This window comes from Heterocephalus glaber, unplaced genomic scaffold, assembly GCF_053883595.1.
Source record: "Heterocephalus glaber isolate CG9 unplaced genomic scaffold, H.glaber_assembly_v1.0 deba00001608, whole genome shotgun sequence".
In the NCBI taxonomy this organism is placed as follows: Eukaryota; Metazoa; Chordata; class Mammalia; order Rodentia; family Bathyergidae; genus Heterocephalus; species Heterocephalus glaber.
Window position 1 is genome coordinate 35,339,268 of NW_028258379.1, and position 15,225 is coordinate 35,354,492.

At 44.3% G+C, this 15,225-nt stretch overlaps 1 long non-coding RNA gene across 2 annotated transcripts in view; it reads left to right on the forward strand.

Moving 5' to 3' along the window:
- The window catches only part of LOC101713166 (uncharacterized), a 97,466-nt gene extending 83,899 nt beyond the window's left edge, over positions 1 to 13,567 (forward strand). The window contains exons 8-11 of one of the 2 annotated variants that reach the window (XR_015445144.1): positions 334 to 386; positions 5,846 to 6,059; positions 8,731 to 8,898; positions 9,550 to 9,881. This is a non-coding gene — a long non-coding RNA (uncharacterized LOC101713166). Of the gene's footprint in view, positions 1 to 333; positions 387 to 5,845; positions 6,060 to 8,730; positions 8,899 to 9,549; positions 9,882 to 12,349 lie in introns of those variants that run through there. The other variant, XR_002389401.2, reaches the window with a different exon arrangement.
- The last annotated feature ends 1,658 nt before the right edge of the window (positions 13,568 to 15,225 follow it).

Consider the following 15,225-nt stretch of genomic DNA (forward strand, 5'->3'; position numbering starts at 1 on the left):
GTACATGGAGGTTTCAAAAGACAACTTTTTCCATTGTATCGCCTTGCGAATATTTTGAGTAGCACTTGTATCCGTAATGCAATTAAAGACATTCTAAAAATGTAAATCTGTTACCCAGCCCCATAAATATAATCATTCACTATTTGGTATTTTATTTGAAAATATGAAGCCACTAAAACAAAACAAAACAAAACACATTACCCTTGCAAGCAAACGTTTATTCAATTATTCTCGGGGGCACCGTTTCTCCTTTGATCCTATTATTGTGATGTTTTCTCTGCAACTTGGTCCAAGATAGACATTTTCTTCTTCTTTTTCTTTCCCCTAAACAAGGTCATGGATTCCCCCCCCCCCATGAAGACCAGGAGCCCCCAGTACAAGATTAAGTAAGTCCTTACAGTGTTATAAAAGTGAGTGCTTCTTTCGTATAATAAAAGGTGTTTAAAAGGTTCACTACAGCTTTAAACAGAATTACAATTTACTTCTTTCAAGTGTCCAGGCCATAAATTCTTCTCAATTCCCTCTCTCTCTCCTTGTCGGAATTAATGAGATCAGATCTGATCAGGGCGCTGATGTGTTCAGCGTCAAATCACACAACAGCGCTCGGCCCGTAATGGAATTTGCATCTAATGCATACATAAATCAAACATCTTTCTGGACATTTTCATATGCATAATGTCATTTCATCCAGTTCTCTCTGTGCAGAGGGGGAGATTTTTCTCTCTGAGAGAATGACTTTCTTTAATGCTTTCATTTTATTTTCGCTGACTGCAGTCCGGGAGAACGCGCTGGGTCGGAGAATCTTTCGGGGCCCGGTTGACAGTTCCTTTTCCGAGAGGGGTCCTTCACATTTATCATGCCTCTTCCTCGGGGGCTTTGTTATGCAAATGTGGCTGAAATTGATAATTCCAAAGTGCTTCATTTCGGCTCCTCGGCGGTTGGAGATGGTAGATAGAAAGAAACTGACAAGAGACTCTGATTGCCCTCAATGCATGTAACTCTCTTGCTAACAAGGCTGGATATTGTTAAAAATTCCTATTGTTATGAGGGGTGGCGCTCCCATTATGCAGGCCTTGCAAATTTCTGATTTCAATATTAACCCTTTAATCACCTGACCCCCCAGGTCCCCTCCAAAAAAATCTATTGCCAAGGAATGGCCACAGTACCCCAAACCTCAAATTATTTTTCCATTATGGTGAACAGCTGGGTTACATAGAAAACACTTCATTAATCATTTGTTTCCAAGGTAAACTTTACATTTATTTTCAAATGCAGAGAAAAAGGGGTTATCTTAGGCAAAGGGAAGCGCCCCCCACTCCCCGCCCCCCAATGCTAAGTAAAGACATAGGGACCGTTTGGCTTTCATTTTGCACAAAGGGCTGGAAATTAATTGAGAAGAACAGTTTTGTAAAAGGAACCTGGCCTTTCTCCTGACTCTTCCTCCTTCTGCACACAGCGTTAGCAGCGTTTTAACTTGGCTTTGGGTGCTTTTCCACTCAGACCAAAGAAGGCTTCAGGGAGGGGATGTGCATCTTCTGTCACTGGAGTTAAGTTTATTTTACCTGTCTGAAGGAGGGAAAGGAAGAGAGAGAGAGAGAGAGAGAGAAAAAGAAAGCAAGCTCCCAGCGTCTTCCTCTTAGCATGGGATGGCTGTGCAGAAATCTGAATACCATTTCCAGGGAGGAATTACAAATTGAGGCAGCCCTGGGCATTAGCATACCAATAAGGTGCTGGCAGCAAACTGGGCCCGTGAGGAGGGGCTGTGAACTTGGGGCTGTGGCAGCAACTGGGGCCCAGTGCAGGCCCCCGGGAACGTGGCCCTGGGCTTTTGTACTGGAAATCCTGGCCAGGCTGACCGAATACCAAGACCCGAAGAAGCTGGATGCCGAGGCCTCCTGTTTCCACACACACACTTCCCCATTTCCCCAGAAAGTGATCAGACTCATTCAGAGCTTCCCCAATTGGAAAACACAAATTTAACAGGAAGTTGCCTGTTAGCTAATTAAAATCTGGCGACCAGAATTTCCTAGCAGCTTTCCCTGGTGGCTGGCCTCCAGAAATGTCCACAGGTAATTGGCCTCACTAGGAAACCTTGGAGCCATTTATAATTCTGTTATTCTCTTGAAAATCTTGCTAGTTTAGGGGAAAAAAATCCCGGCTGATTGGTTGGTTGCAGTTAATGCCCCCGCCCCAGCTGCACCCCACAAATGAAACCCCTAGCTAGGAAGGTAGGATGACAATGGTGATCGCTGCTCCCAACGCCCATCCTCTCCTTCCTTAAAATAAGCCACCTTCTTGGCTCCAGAGTGGCACCTGACAAGTTCAGGGCTGAAGGCAGAGCCAGGCACAACGGGCTCCTGAGGCCCAGGGCACCAAGAAGGAGGCGCTCTGGGTCGGTGAGTGCAGCATGGACTCCTTCTTGCATGCACTTGCCAAGGTACAGGGGACACCGGGACACTCGCAGGGACCCCACAGCTGTGCGTGGACCCAGATACACACCCAGGCAGGTGCTGGGGGGCTTTGGGCCCTGTCCCTGGTAGTTCACTTGCCTGTCGCTCCAGGTGGAGCAGCAAGCCAGACCGCTGTGCTCAGATGCCATCTACCACCATACAGGTGTTTTGTTTCTCATCCCTTGAAAACATTAAGCTAAATTTTCACACTTTGTCATTTGAGTACAGCATCCTGTCCCTACCTCTCACAGGGAAGAAAAATTTTTTTAAGGTACTGTTTCCTAGAAGCAGATTTTGGTAAAGTGGTGAAGTCAAGAGATCAGTCTTGTCTCTATAGTGTCCTTTGGGCCTACCAACTTGAGTGTGTCTCCCGCCTTCATTCTGTGCTTCTGTCGAGTTCTGATATTTATGCTGCTTCTTATTAATATCGGAGCGCAGCCACGTTCCCGTAATTAAGATTGCAGCCCGCACTCCCTAAACTTAGTGTGAGTCATTAAATCACCAGATTATAGTCAAAGTTGCAGTCAAAACAATGCTTATTCATTAATATCTGCTATGCTAATCAGCACCCTTAATTGTGAAGGTAGCTAAACCTGCCCATCTTTCCCCTCCCCTGAAGGATCAACTGGATTTTAAAAGCTTACACTTTACTCGGAAAAGAGAAGCCTTATCTTTAGTTTCACAAGAAGCTTTTAGGATGCAAGATTTAAAGATGCGCCTGTGTGCATTTAATGCCTATTTTATTTTCAATTACACTTCGCAGCAAATCTGAATACCTAACATTATCTATAGATTGCACGATATGGTGGAACACTTGAAAGTGAGTTTTTCTGAGTCTGATATGAGAGGAGTCTTCTCATCTATCGGCAGAATGATGCCCCCACCTTTTGCACTGGTTTCTTTTCAATGAGAAAACTTGGTTTATTTCTATTGTCTACTGAGTGCTGCTGCAAGCATGCAGCCTAATGACCTCAGGAAGCAGGCGTTGGCAGAGGCTGGGCACCCTGGATCCTGCCAGCTTCTACCACGTGAAGAGGCACAGGATGCTGTTTTGTGTGCAGGAACGAAAGGTGTAGGAATGTCCTTGCTCGCTGGCATTTAATTTACCAGTTGCCTCTGTGCTGGGGCTTTGGCAGATTCTGCTGGAATCTGAAAGACAGCCTGTCATACGGAGGGCCTGCTGCCGACTGCTGAAATTGAGAAACTTGGCAGATATGCAAACAGTAACTGGGTTTGAGTTGTTTTGATTACAAGTTAAACAGAGAGTCATCGGCAGGGCCAATGTATATCTGCCGGGATACTCTCTCTTCCTCACTTTCTTTCTCTTCCTTCCTCTTCTTTCTTCCTCTTGGCAAGCTGCGTGGAAGTGGCTGGGATTTTCTGCAGGATCAGGTAACATCTTGGCTTTGCGGAGCTGGGGTTCTGTGGCTCAAGGAGAAAGGTTCCATTTCTCGCTTTATGTTGTGCTTAGAACAGGGATAGTAGGATGGAGTTTAGCTTGGTTCAAAGGCTTCAACACTATCAGAGTTTCCTCTCTCAGTGGTCTTCTAAATTTAGGAGGTGCATGGGGTTTTTGAAGATTTAGGAGTATTGGAGAGACCCTTTTAAAAGAAGCTGTACCTCCACTATTTGCCCAGAGAGAAAAAGAGAGGAGATAAAAGCCTGCTTTAGCTTGGAATATCCTCCTTTCACTTGGTCTTGGCTTTGACCTTCACCACCTGTCTGTCCAGCCGTGGTGTAGTGTGCTGGGGACAGGGGACACTTGCTCTTAGAGGATGTCCTGCCACCCTGGTGACTAAGCAGGTGAAGAAAGTACAGAGAAGAAAAGTAAGACATCTCAGCTGACATTCTGCAGATGGGACAAAGTCAGCTGTCTTTTAACTACATTTTCCCATTGCTGGAAGGACGCTTCCTTTCAGCTGGGGACTTGTAGGCTGACTACTCCCCAATTTCAAGACAAAATTATGTGAAGTTTGGAGAGAGGGCAAGGACAACCTCTCATTGTTGTCCCCATTGTCTGGGGCTGGCTGGCTAGAGGCACATTTCTGTGAGACTCTTTCACGTGATAACAGACACATTTGATTTACAGCAATGAGACATCCCCCCTACAAGTAGAAAGCTGAAACTCTGAATACTGTGACAGAGTTCTTGGAAAACAGCCCAAATGTATCAAATGAGACTTTTTTTCAGCTCACCAATTTGACCATAAAAAACTTTATTGAAAAACAAAACAAAACACACTAGGCTCAATAACATGTCTCTAAAGAAACTGAGTTCTAAAAGGGCCTCATTTGGACAAAGTTAATTACTACACAATAATTACATTTTAAATTCAGTTTCTTTCAGATGCAGTGAATTTTAAAGCTTATGATTGGGAAAAAAAGTAAGTTCCTCCATATACAACTTGCTAATTGCCTTTGTCTGAAGCTGATGTCTCAGGACTTCCTTTCCCCTTGACAAAATAAAACTTTTTGGGTAGGCAGAACACAGATGCCAAAAACAGGGTGAGCTTGAAGCTTCTCCCCAAAGATCTCAGAATTCTACAAGCCCAAGAGGCCCGATGGGCTCCCAGAGATGTGCCTGATCTCTGATCCTAAGTCCCAGGGATCGGGGAAGGACAATCATATGATCATGTCTGACTGTCTCCTCTTTGTCGTTCTTTGCACATTTTTTCTTGGGATAAAATAGACAGAGTGTTCCATCCCCGCCATTTTGAAGTGCGTAATCAGTGTCACTAAGTGCGTTCACAAGGTTGTACAACCACTGCCATCATCCATTTCCAAAAGTTTTCAGCACCTCAAACAGAAAGTCTATAGCTCATGAAGTATTAACTCCCTCCACCCCTTTTCCCAGCTTTGCTGACCAGTGGTCCACTTTGTAAGTTTGTGCATTCTGGATTCTTCATATAGGAAGAAGAATCGCACCATCTTTGTCCTTTTGCATCTGGCTCATTTTACCTAGCGTAATATTCTCCACTTCATCCATGCCCTGTCCTGGCCCACGCCATTTGTCTTCATGGCCGAATGGCGTTTCAGTGTAAGATAGATCTCATCTTTCTGTTCTCTTCGTCTGTTGATGGGCATATGGTTCATTCCCACCTTAGGCTACTGCGAATGGTGAAACAGGAAACTTCACACACAGTTATCCATTGTATCCATGTTTTCACATCTTTCAGGGATATCTGGGGAGTGGGCTTCTGGGTCATGTGGTCATTTTGTGTTTAAATTATTGAGGAACCTGATGATCCAATTTACAGAAGAGAAAACTGAGGCACTGAGAGGTAAATAATTGGTCAAATATATGTACCTCGCCATTTGGAGAGCCAGGGTAGAAAGCTGGATTTGTGTGACATGAAAGCCCAGGGTACTCCTCCTCTCTTTCTCCTTGGTCTGCAGGAGGACACTGCAAGAGGAAGCTACAAGGGGCTGCAAGGGGGACTTCACCCCTGGAGCATGTGACAGCCTCATCAATGGACTGGGAATCATTGTCCCCTGATCATGAAAGACAGGGACCTCTCTGAGCCTCCATTCCTCTGCAAAAGGAGCTAAGAAGACTTGGCATCAAGCTGGGGGAATCACGCTCTACAGACTTGAGCAGTCTGAGTTCTAAGTAGGTGATCCAGAAAGCCAAAACTGATGTCATTTATTTTTGATGAGGACAGTGGAAGTGGCACATGAATCCTGGTGATTTGGGGGTGTCCAGCACCTCCTTTCTTTGTGTCCTCGGTGCTTCTCTTCTTTCTAATGAGCACAGATCGCAGGTGTGCCTGAAAAGCACACTTTGTCCTGTTCTAGCTGGTGTCTTCTGCACTCAGGGCTGGGAGATCTAAGTTCCAAGCACCTCAGGCTGTGTCTACTGATAAGCAGAGACCATGCATTTTATAACGAATGTCCTAACCACTTAAGAGTTATTTCTGAGCTGAATTAACGTGGAAAGCATCCAGGTAGATTAATTTTATGGGCTCTTTTTATGGGGCAACATTTCAAAAGCTTGCTTCTGCATTGCTTTTGTCAGATTTCATTGGCACCTTTGTCTTAATCCTTTGCTTATTTAGGGTAGAAATTTCATCTCATTAAAAAATAAATTTACTGTAATCTCTTGTGAACTCAGTCTGATATTTTTCCCCCCAGATTTTGTACAATTGTTATTTTCATCATTTAAAAAAATCTATGTTAGCCAAGGTAAAAAACAAAAAATTCTTTTAACTCCTCACCCTAAACTGGCATCAGAATATATGTTGAACCAACCAGATCCATTCTTTTCAGGAAGTGACATTAAGCATAGTGAATTTTCTCATGAAGTGATATTAAAAGCTAGGAATTGCGAACTGCCTTCCCTAGGATGCTGACAACTTTTCCCAGGCCTTGCGGAGGTGTCCATGGGCTGGCCGAGCCCTCGAGGAGGAGGAAAGCCCATTTTTTGGACCACAGGATCCTAGCTTACACCTTAAGGCTGAGCTCTCAGCAACAGTGCAGATTTTGCATCCCTGACTTGACAGAAGGGTTGTGTTTGTGGCTGTGCTTGGGAACTATTCCTTGGATACATTCATGATGTGCATAGCAGAGCGCGCATGTCGTAGTGTGCTGGGATGGCAGTGTGTGTGTATGTGACGTGTTGTCCTGCATCAGGGGAACACGTCACAATATGGTTGGTGTCAATCTTTATACTCCAAGACCCTGGCTGTTTGGCACATATTCTTTTTTACCTCTGTGCCAAGGAAGCTAGTCTGTATCGTGGACTAATGCCCTGCAAAATTGCTTTTTGCAAAGTGAAGGGTCTTGAAGGCTTCATAAATTCACACAACTAGGCATTTGAAATATGTAGATGTCTATGGGTCCTTTAACTTTCTTTTTTATAGGTTTTGTAAAGAATATTCACCAAGGATGCTAATTTTCTCCCCCTTTAAAAATGTTAAAAATTTTGGCTTTAAAAAAGTGGATTCCCAATCATGAAATTAAAAAACAAAACAAAATAAAAAAGACTCTAACTCTCTGAACTCCTGCATTCAAGATGTGCTCTGGGAAAAAAGAGAGAAATACAAAGTATGAAAGAATGACAATTTCCTTAGTGGCAATAAACTGCATGAATTAGGGGTATGCACATTCTGAGTGATTTACAACACTTGAAATTTATTTTAAAAATGGTTTCATGTAAGGAAATAACAAAAGCTGGTTGTTATTCATAGAATGGGTAAAAGAACATGAAGCTAAATATGGACCCTAACAGCTGTCTCTTAAAAGGATCTTATTATACCATTTATTTAAATTATTTCCTTAAATTTTTTCTCTTAGACAGTGCACTTAATCCTGCAAAGTAGCATTATATATTTGTTTATATTTTAACTTTATCATTATTCTTGGGCTTCACAGTTTCTCTGCTGGTATAACTCTTGGTCTTCACTTATCAATAAAGTATTTAATAACTGCTCTTATTTTTCACTTGCCTTATATTATTAACTCTTTGAAACAAGTACAAAGACCATCAATTTAAGAGAGATTTATTATCCTGAGGCTAAAAATACTTTGCTAAATTACATAAATTTAGCAATTATATATTTTTCCTCAAGTGAAAAAAAAATCAGAATTTGTTGGAAAGCCAGTCTAAATTGATGTCACCTTTGGTTTTAAAAGCATTAAAATTGACTTTAATGCCTCTCCAACTCATTTAATGTTTATATACACATGTAGGGTGAATAGTTAGAAAGCAATAGCACACCTTGTTATAAAACATGCTTTCATCACCATGATTAGAGGGAAAAGCGGTGTACCTTGTTCAGAGTATTAGCTGATTTGGGGCAGAGAGTGATATATTTTTCAAGAGTTAAAAATCCAAATCAAGTAAGTACAATTTATTTCAAGCTTCCTTCTAGATTGGAAAGCCACATGTCACGGAGACAACTCCTTTTGAGCCACGTAGGGGTCAGAAATGACAGCACCTTCTGTGTGTCCTGGACCTCATGCGACGGTTCCCCAAATTATCTGGGTGTTCTTCCACTGCATGGAGCAGCATCTCAGACTTAGCATCGGGTTATTAGACATCCTCACCATCTCATTTTCCTCTAAGGAGGCAGTGGTTATAGCAGGACGTCCCAGGCATTGATGTCCCGTGGACCTGTGTCACCACTGGGATAGGACCTAACTCAGTTCTGCTTCTCCTCATCTGTAAAATGGGCCTGATACTAGGATGAGTCTGAGATACAGTTGCCAATTTGAGTTTCGTGAATTTAGAGAGTTCCATATAAAGTACGAAGAAGACTCACTGTACCTTCATTTGAAATCAGGTGTCAGGAGAAAAACTATATTTTTTGAAAAGTAAAGAAGTAGAGGATTTTGAATTTGTCCTGTCAAGAGAATCATACACTGTGTGGATGTCACAGCTTCCTCACAACTGCTGCTGGATCTGGAGCAATGACACACCTGCCAACTTCTGTCAGGCTTTCCCATACCACGTGAGTTTTGAGTTAATCGAGTTAACTGGGAATGAGGCCTTTGGGAGTCTGGTGGGTGGGCCAGGTGGGAACTTCCGTTCTATCAAAGACGGCGTGCAGGTACCTGTAGGCTGCCTGGCCCTCTGCAGGCCCGACACATGGAGCACTTCCGGGTCAGCTGGGCGCCACCTGGAAGAATGGTATAGAGGCTTCCGGTGGCATGTGGGAAATTGAGCCCTTGAGCAGGCAGCAGGTTCTCTCTTTTTTTCTTCAAAGGGAAAAATCCCCATTCCTGTGCAGGCTCACACTGGAAAGCAGTCCCGGCAGAACTTAATGCTCTCTCTGTGAACCAGGATGGAGGGTGATGCTCTAATCCACTGGCGTCTACAGCTACCTAATGCAACTCAGGCCCTTGAGTACACTAGGCAAGAACCCTACCCCTGAGCTACACTCTCTGCTCATTTATTTATTATTATTATTATTATTATTATTATTATTATTATTTTTGAGGTAGCATCTTCCTGTGTTGGAAAGGTGGGTTCTCAACATGCAATACCCCTGCCTTAGTCCCTGAGTAGCTCGGATTATAGGCATTCACCACCATCCCTGGTAGTCTTTAGCTGATCTTCATGGCTAATCATACAGTTTTCAAACTTAAAGAAATCTGAACAGGTGTGGTGCATAGCTGTAATCCCAGCACTAAGGAGGTCAAGGCAGAGGACTGCAAGATCCAGGCCAGTGAAGGCAACATGGTGAGTTCAAGGCCAGACTGGGCTTCACTGGGAGACCCTGCCTCAAAAATTTCTTTTTAAATAAGTATTTTCCTGAGTCTAACTTTGAACTTCTTTTAAAAATGAACACAGTGCTGGGGATTTAGCTCAGTGTCTCCACACCCGCCTTGCAAGCACAAGGTCCTGAGTTCGATCCCTGAACTCAGACTACATAGTGTATCATGCTTTGTGCAGAAACTGCACACAAAATGAATCAAATTTCTTCCCATTGAAGTTGAGGATACTTTCATTTATGTTAAAGATAATAAGTATATTAAGATTAAACTCAGTCTGTTGGAATTTAGGGGAAAATCTTGAAGATTTCAGATATATTTCCCAGAGTTGATTTTCACAGTATAACTTTCATTATCACATAGCAGTACCTGGAAACAATAATGAAATTTCTTGTCTAGAATTTGCAGTGGGTCCATATGTGCTGATTCTTTGTAATATTTTAAGTGGAAATGTACCAAAACTGAATATTTCAGGGTTAATTTATCAGAAACCTGAAAGTGAGCTGAAGGAGGTGAGAGATTTTACAAGAAAAGCAGATAAAACAAAATTTTAGAGATGCATAAGAAGGGTTATATTTTTGTGTATGTAATGTACGTTTTGAGAGAGAGGCAGATAGAAGCAAGTGAGAGAGAAGCAACGCTTCAGACTTTGAGATTCAAACTGTTTTCAAATTTGTGTGCTGCAAATATTCTTTATTGTAAAAAATGCTTCCAGGCAAGGGCCGATGTTGATGTGTATTTTTCTGGTTATTATAACCCTTGTCTTCACCTATGATACGTTAGATTATCTTGGAATGCTAATGCTTGGTATAGCCCAGGAAAAATACTCAGAAAGTACTTATAAAGTAAATAAGCTTTAATTAAATATCATTGTCAAGCATTAATCATTATAGCACTGCTCCCTATGGAAATAAGGGTGGATATTCAATTTGTTTTGATTATGTATGAGTTTTAGCGGAAGCCTTGTTGATCTGTTGCTGCATTATGCAGTCCTTGCAGGGCTTCGTCCAAGAGTCCTCTGCTTGGATCTGAAGGAGGACCCGTCAATTTTTACTGCATACCATGCAGTGATCAATATTTTGGAAAGCACCCTTATCAGACGAAGAAGGGGCTGTGGTTCCTCAAGTGTGGGTTCTCAGAGTTTTATCCTAAGCAATGAGATTGGAAAATTTTCATCGGGATGTGAAAGACACACAAACACATTGCTAATTGTCTTTGGCAGCAGGAATCTTTTTCGGGGAATTCCTGCTACCTGAAATGCCTAGGTGTTATTTTTAGTTGAAACTATCAATCATGTTCAGATCTCCCCAGCAAATAGCATTTGGAATGCACTTTTAGAATATTACTAGTTTTTGTTTTGTTTTTGTCGCTCTTCTCCCTTGCAAGAGTACCTCCTAAGAAACATTCTGTGCTGAGTAAACTCTTGAAGTCTACTGATACTGGAAAGGAGCGTAAAGTGCATTTATTAAGCTCCTACTATGTGCCAAGCTTTTTGTTGGCATGACCCCTGCCAAAGGTGACAGCAAGGTGGAAAGTAATTTAGGACTTTCCATTTCACAGAGCAAACACCAAAGACAGCAGGTCATGTAGCTTGTGGGTGAGGGGTGTGGGGTGGAAACCCGAGTGTGAGCGTCTTGCTCTAAGCCAGTACCCTTTCCGCTTAAACATTTGCCTTCTTTTACAACAAAGTTCCATTTTAAAAACAATTGTTGCTAACTCACTGCTTAGCTAAGGCAAAGAAATGATGGAAAACAATTTAAATTTGGTTAAACAACTGAAACCCATCAAAGGAAACAGAGATTTCTCCAGCCTGCTGGGACAAAGCACTTCAGGGAGCTTCTCCCTCTGTCTCTCGCAAGTCCACTTCCCTCCAGGGCTCAGGAGGGCTCCTGATAGGGAGGAGCCCTGTCCATGCTGAAAACAGGTGGACGGGGACACAGATGAGCAAAGGTGGTCCCTCCCTGAGAGCTGGGGAAGGTGGGCACATGCTTTCTCCATGCACTCCATCTTCAGGATTCACCACGTGATGAGAACTCTGTGTGTGACGGCTTGACATTGTCACTGTGTTCAACGCCAAGTGAAGAAAGTAGATGGGTCGGGAGAAGATGACAATTAGATGTAAACCAGGCCTTCAGAGTGAAGGCGAATGGCAGCTATGGGGTCCACTGAGGCTGCTGGGAGGTTGGGGTGATATAAAGCAGACCTCCTGTAAGAGAGGGGCCTAGGAATGGGTCAGTTAAAGTAAGAACCACAATGGCAGGTAGGAGAGAGATTATTTGAAGTGGTTTGGGAAGCTACCCATAGTTCTGAAAAGCTGAGAATAGATAAAAGAGGTTGAGGTGCAAGAGGTAAGAGGAAGAGGTACTCAGCTCTCCACAGTAGCCCTTGCTGGGGGCTTTGGTTCTACTTTGGAGCTTCTGGGGTCCCATTGAAGCAATTGGGCCCCGGGGAGGGCTGTGTTCAGTGGACCCTCTTGGCTTTATCATGCCACAGGGAATTGGGTGGGATAAATTAGAGGGAGCTGAGATGGAGTAAATTGTGGTCTCCCTCAAATTCATATGGTGAATTGTATTCTGAATCTCTAGTTTTTCAGAACCTTATGGGAGACAGAATCTTTAACGAAATAATTAAGTTAAAAAAGATGCCATTAGGGTGGGCTCTAATCCAATATTCCCGTTGTCCTTATAGGATGAGATTAGGGTCTAAATAACATGCAAACTGAAGGGTGAGCGTGTGGAAACACAGCTCGACCGCAGCTATCTGCAATCCAAGAAGAGGGACCTCAGAAGAACCCTGACCTGCTGACATCTGACCTTGGACTTCCAGCCTCTGGAATGGTGAAATAATAAAGCTCTGCTGTTTAAGCCACCCAGTGGGTGGTACTTTGTTATGGTTGCAAGACAAATACTAGGATCAATCAGAGTCTGGGGCCAGAAGGACTGGACTGTAGGAGTCCAGATGAGGGGACAGGAAGGAAGAAGAGATGTAAGCTGTGAAGATGACAGGAGGGTTGTGGCCTGGGCGTCTGGGTGGAGAGGAGGAAAGCAGGAAGTTTGGGGTGATGCCCGTTTGGGGGAGGGCCGACTGGGTGCCCCATTCAAAGGAGGCAGAATCATGGGATGATGGGGGAGGTGCCTGGGGGAAGGCAAGCAATAGGAGGGTGGGGTCCCATGGGAGGAGGAGGAGGAGGAGGAGGAGGGGACGAGGATGCTGTTGATCCTGGGCCCTGGTTCCCTCTGAGAGTCACCCCTGGGTCTTGCTCATCCATTCCCAGTGGCTGGCCCACGGTGAGAGACATGAATGGCCCGAGTCCCTGAGCCCGCAGTGCTTCTGCCCCTCCACCCACCCCCTTCCCTATCTCATCTGCTGGGAGCTGGGGTGTCGTGGGCCACACTGGAGCTGAGGCAGGACCAGCATGGTCCCGCCGTGTTTATGCCCTGACCACCTCATAACTCCTCCCACTCTGGGAATTATTTTTCTCTATCATTTTTCCTTATTTCAACAACAACAATAAAGCCCGGCCTAGACTTCAGATATATTCCTTTGGTGTTTTCACTGGGCTCAGCCCCTCATTAACTGAGCGTGGAATTAAATAGATGGCCAGAATTTCCCCACATTGTCCTAAGTGGTGGTTGATTATAGTCACTCCTTTTAAACCAAACCAGAATGGTCTTGAACTTGGTTTTCCAATTCTTTCCAAGGAGATCTTGACTGTTTTCTCTGCTGGGTTCTGGGCACACTTTGAAAGCCCTGTATAGGGTCCTTCATCTCATTTCTGGGTAAATGGCTGCTTTTCATCTTTCTCTGTCCAAGGACAGGGACCACATCTTTCTTCAGCTTACCTTCTTTGTAGGGAGAGAAGCCTTCAGAGCACATCTGCTTTATTGAGTAGATGTAAATCCAACCAAGGGGAAGTCACGTTTTCACACCTGCAGAGAGCATTCCATATGGTGCTTTGCTTCCATTGTTAGTCGCTCGTTGACTCATTCTGGCTGAGTGTGTGCTGGGGCCAGGCCCAGTAAAGTGAAGACGAAGCTGAAGGTCACACAGTCCCTGCCTACAACCAGCTTCTGGTCTAGATGCCGATGATGTGAAAATGCACAGCTACTGTGTTTTCTCCTGTTGGTGATGATGCCGAGGATCTTTTTCTTCTCTTTAATTCTCATCTCTGATGGAGAAGGCATTCCAGATATTTCCTCCTTCTAGATATACCCCCAAATTGGAAAATAAAAGCAGCAGCTGCCAAACTGTTCATGAAGCATTTGTTTGTGCTCTGAGATTTTCCAAGCACCGAGCGCGGGTATCAGTCAGCTTGGGATGCTGTAACAAAATGCCACTGGTTGGGTGGCCTAAAGCACAGGTCCTCATCTTATACTTCCCCAGGCCGGTGGCCCATGACCGAGGTGCTGGGAGCTTTGGTTTCTGGTGAGGCCTTGGCTCCTGGCTGGTGAACACTATCTTCTTGCTGTACCCTCACCCGGCCTTTCTTCTGTGTACCCGATGCTTCTTTCTTCTCAGAAGGACCCCAGTCAGTCCTAATGGACCAGGGTTCTGTTTTATGACCTCATTTAAGCTTGCTACTTCCTTATTGGTCTCATCTCCAAATAATCACTGAGGGTGAGGACCTCGACACATGGATTTGGGGGAGGGGACAGTTGAGGCACTCAGTGTGTTCTTTGCTTGCCCTCAAAATGACCTTGGAGGTGGGGCCTGTTGCCCTGTCCCTTCCTGAGTCTACGTGCAGCTCCCCAGAGCTCTTGGGACTGCAGCTGAGCTTCCGACCCAGACTCTGAGGCTGAGATCGTTAACTCTTCCTCCCTGCTGAGTGCTGGGGTGGGGGTGGGGTGCTAGTCAATGGGCCATGGCTGAAAGTTTGCAACATCTTTTGCCTATTACTATGTATTTTGTTTAATCAAATGTAATGAGGTTTGTGGAAACACTAAACTGAAGTTATTTTCAAGTAGGAACTGTATTTAGCACCGTTAATTGAATCAGTCTAGTTACTTAGAATGGAACAGTGGCTGTTTGCCCTGTAATAAGGAAATTGAGTTTCTCATAAAGCAGCTAATTCCTGTCCTGTCACACTGTAGAACACACCACGAGCTGAACAGCCAGAGTCCTCTGCAGCCTAGTGTCAACCCTTCCCTGGGCTGTCATGTGGCTTCGGGCAGGCTGTGACATTTGTATTATCTTCGGGTCTGCTCAGAATGAAGAGAGAGCGGGGGGGCCCCAGCTACAGAGTGGGGTGCTAAGTATGATCACGTGGAGTCCCCCCAGGATTTGTTAGCAGTGGGCTATCGTCCTCATTGTACAAATGAGGAACCAAGTCCCAAGGGGCTAAGTCACACAATGAGTGAGCCTGGGGGAACTCTATGTAGTACCTTTCACCTCATCAAGGCCCGTCCCCTCTTCTTATAACTACGCCCCGATGTAACTCTAGGGAACTGTGATAGAGTAAAAATGGTTGTGAATCCTCATCTCTCCTCCTCTTGAGACAGAGTCTAAGTCCTCCAGCCTTAAACTGGCTGGCTTTAGAGACTTGGTCCGTCTCCAGAGTGCAGGGG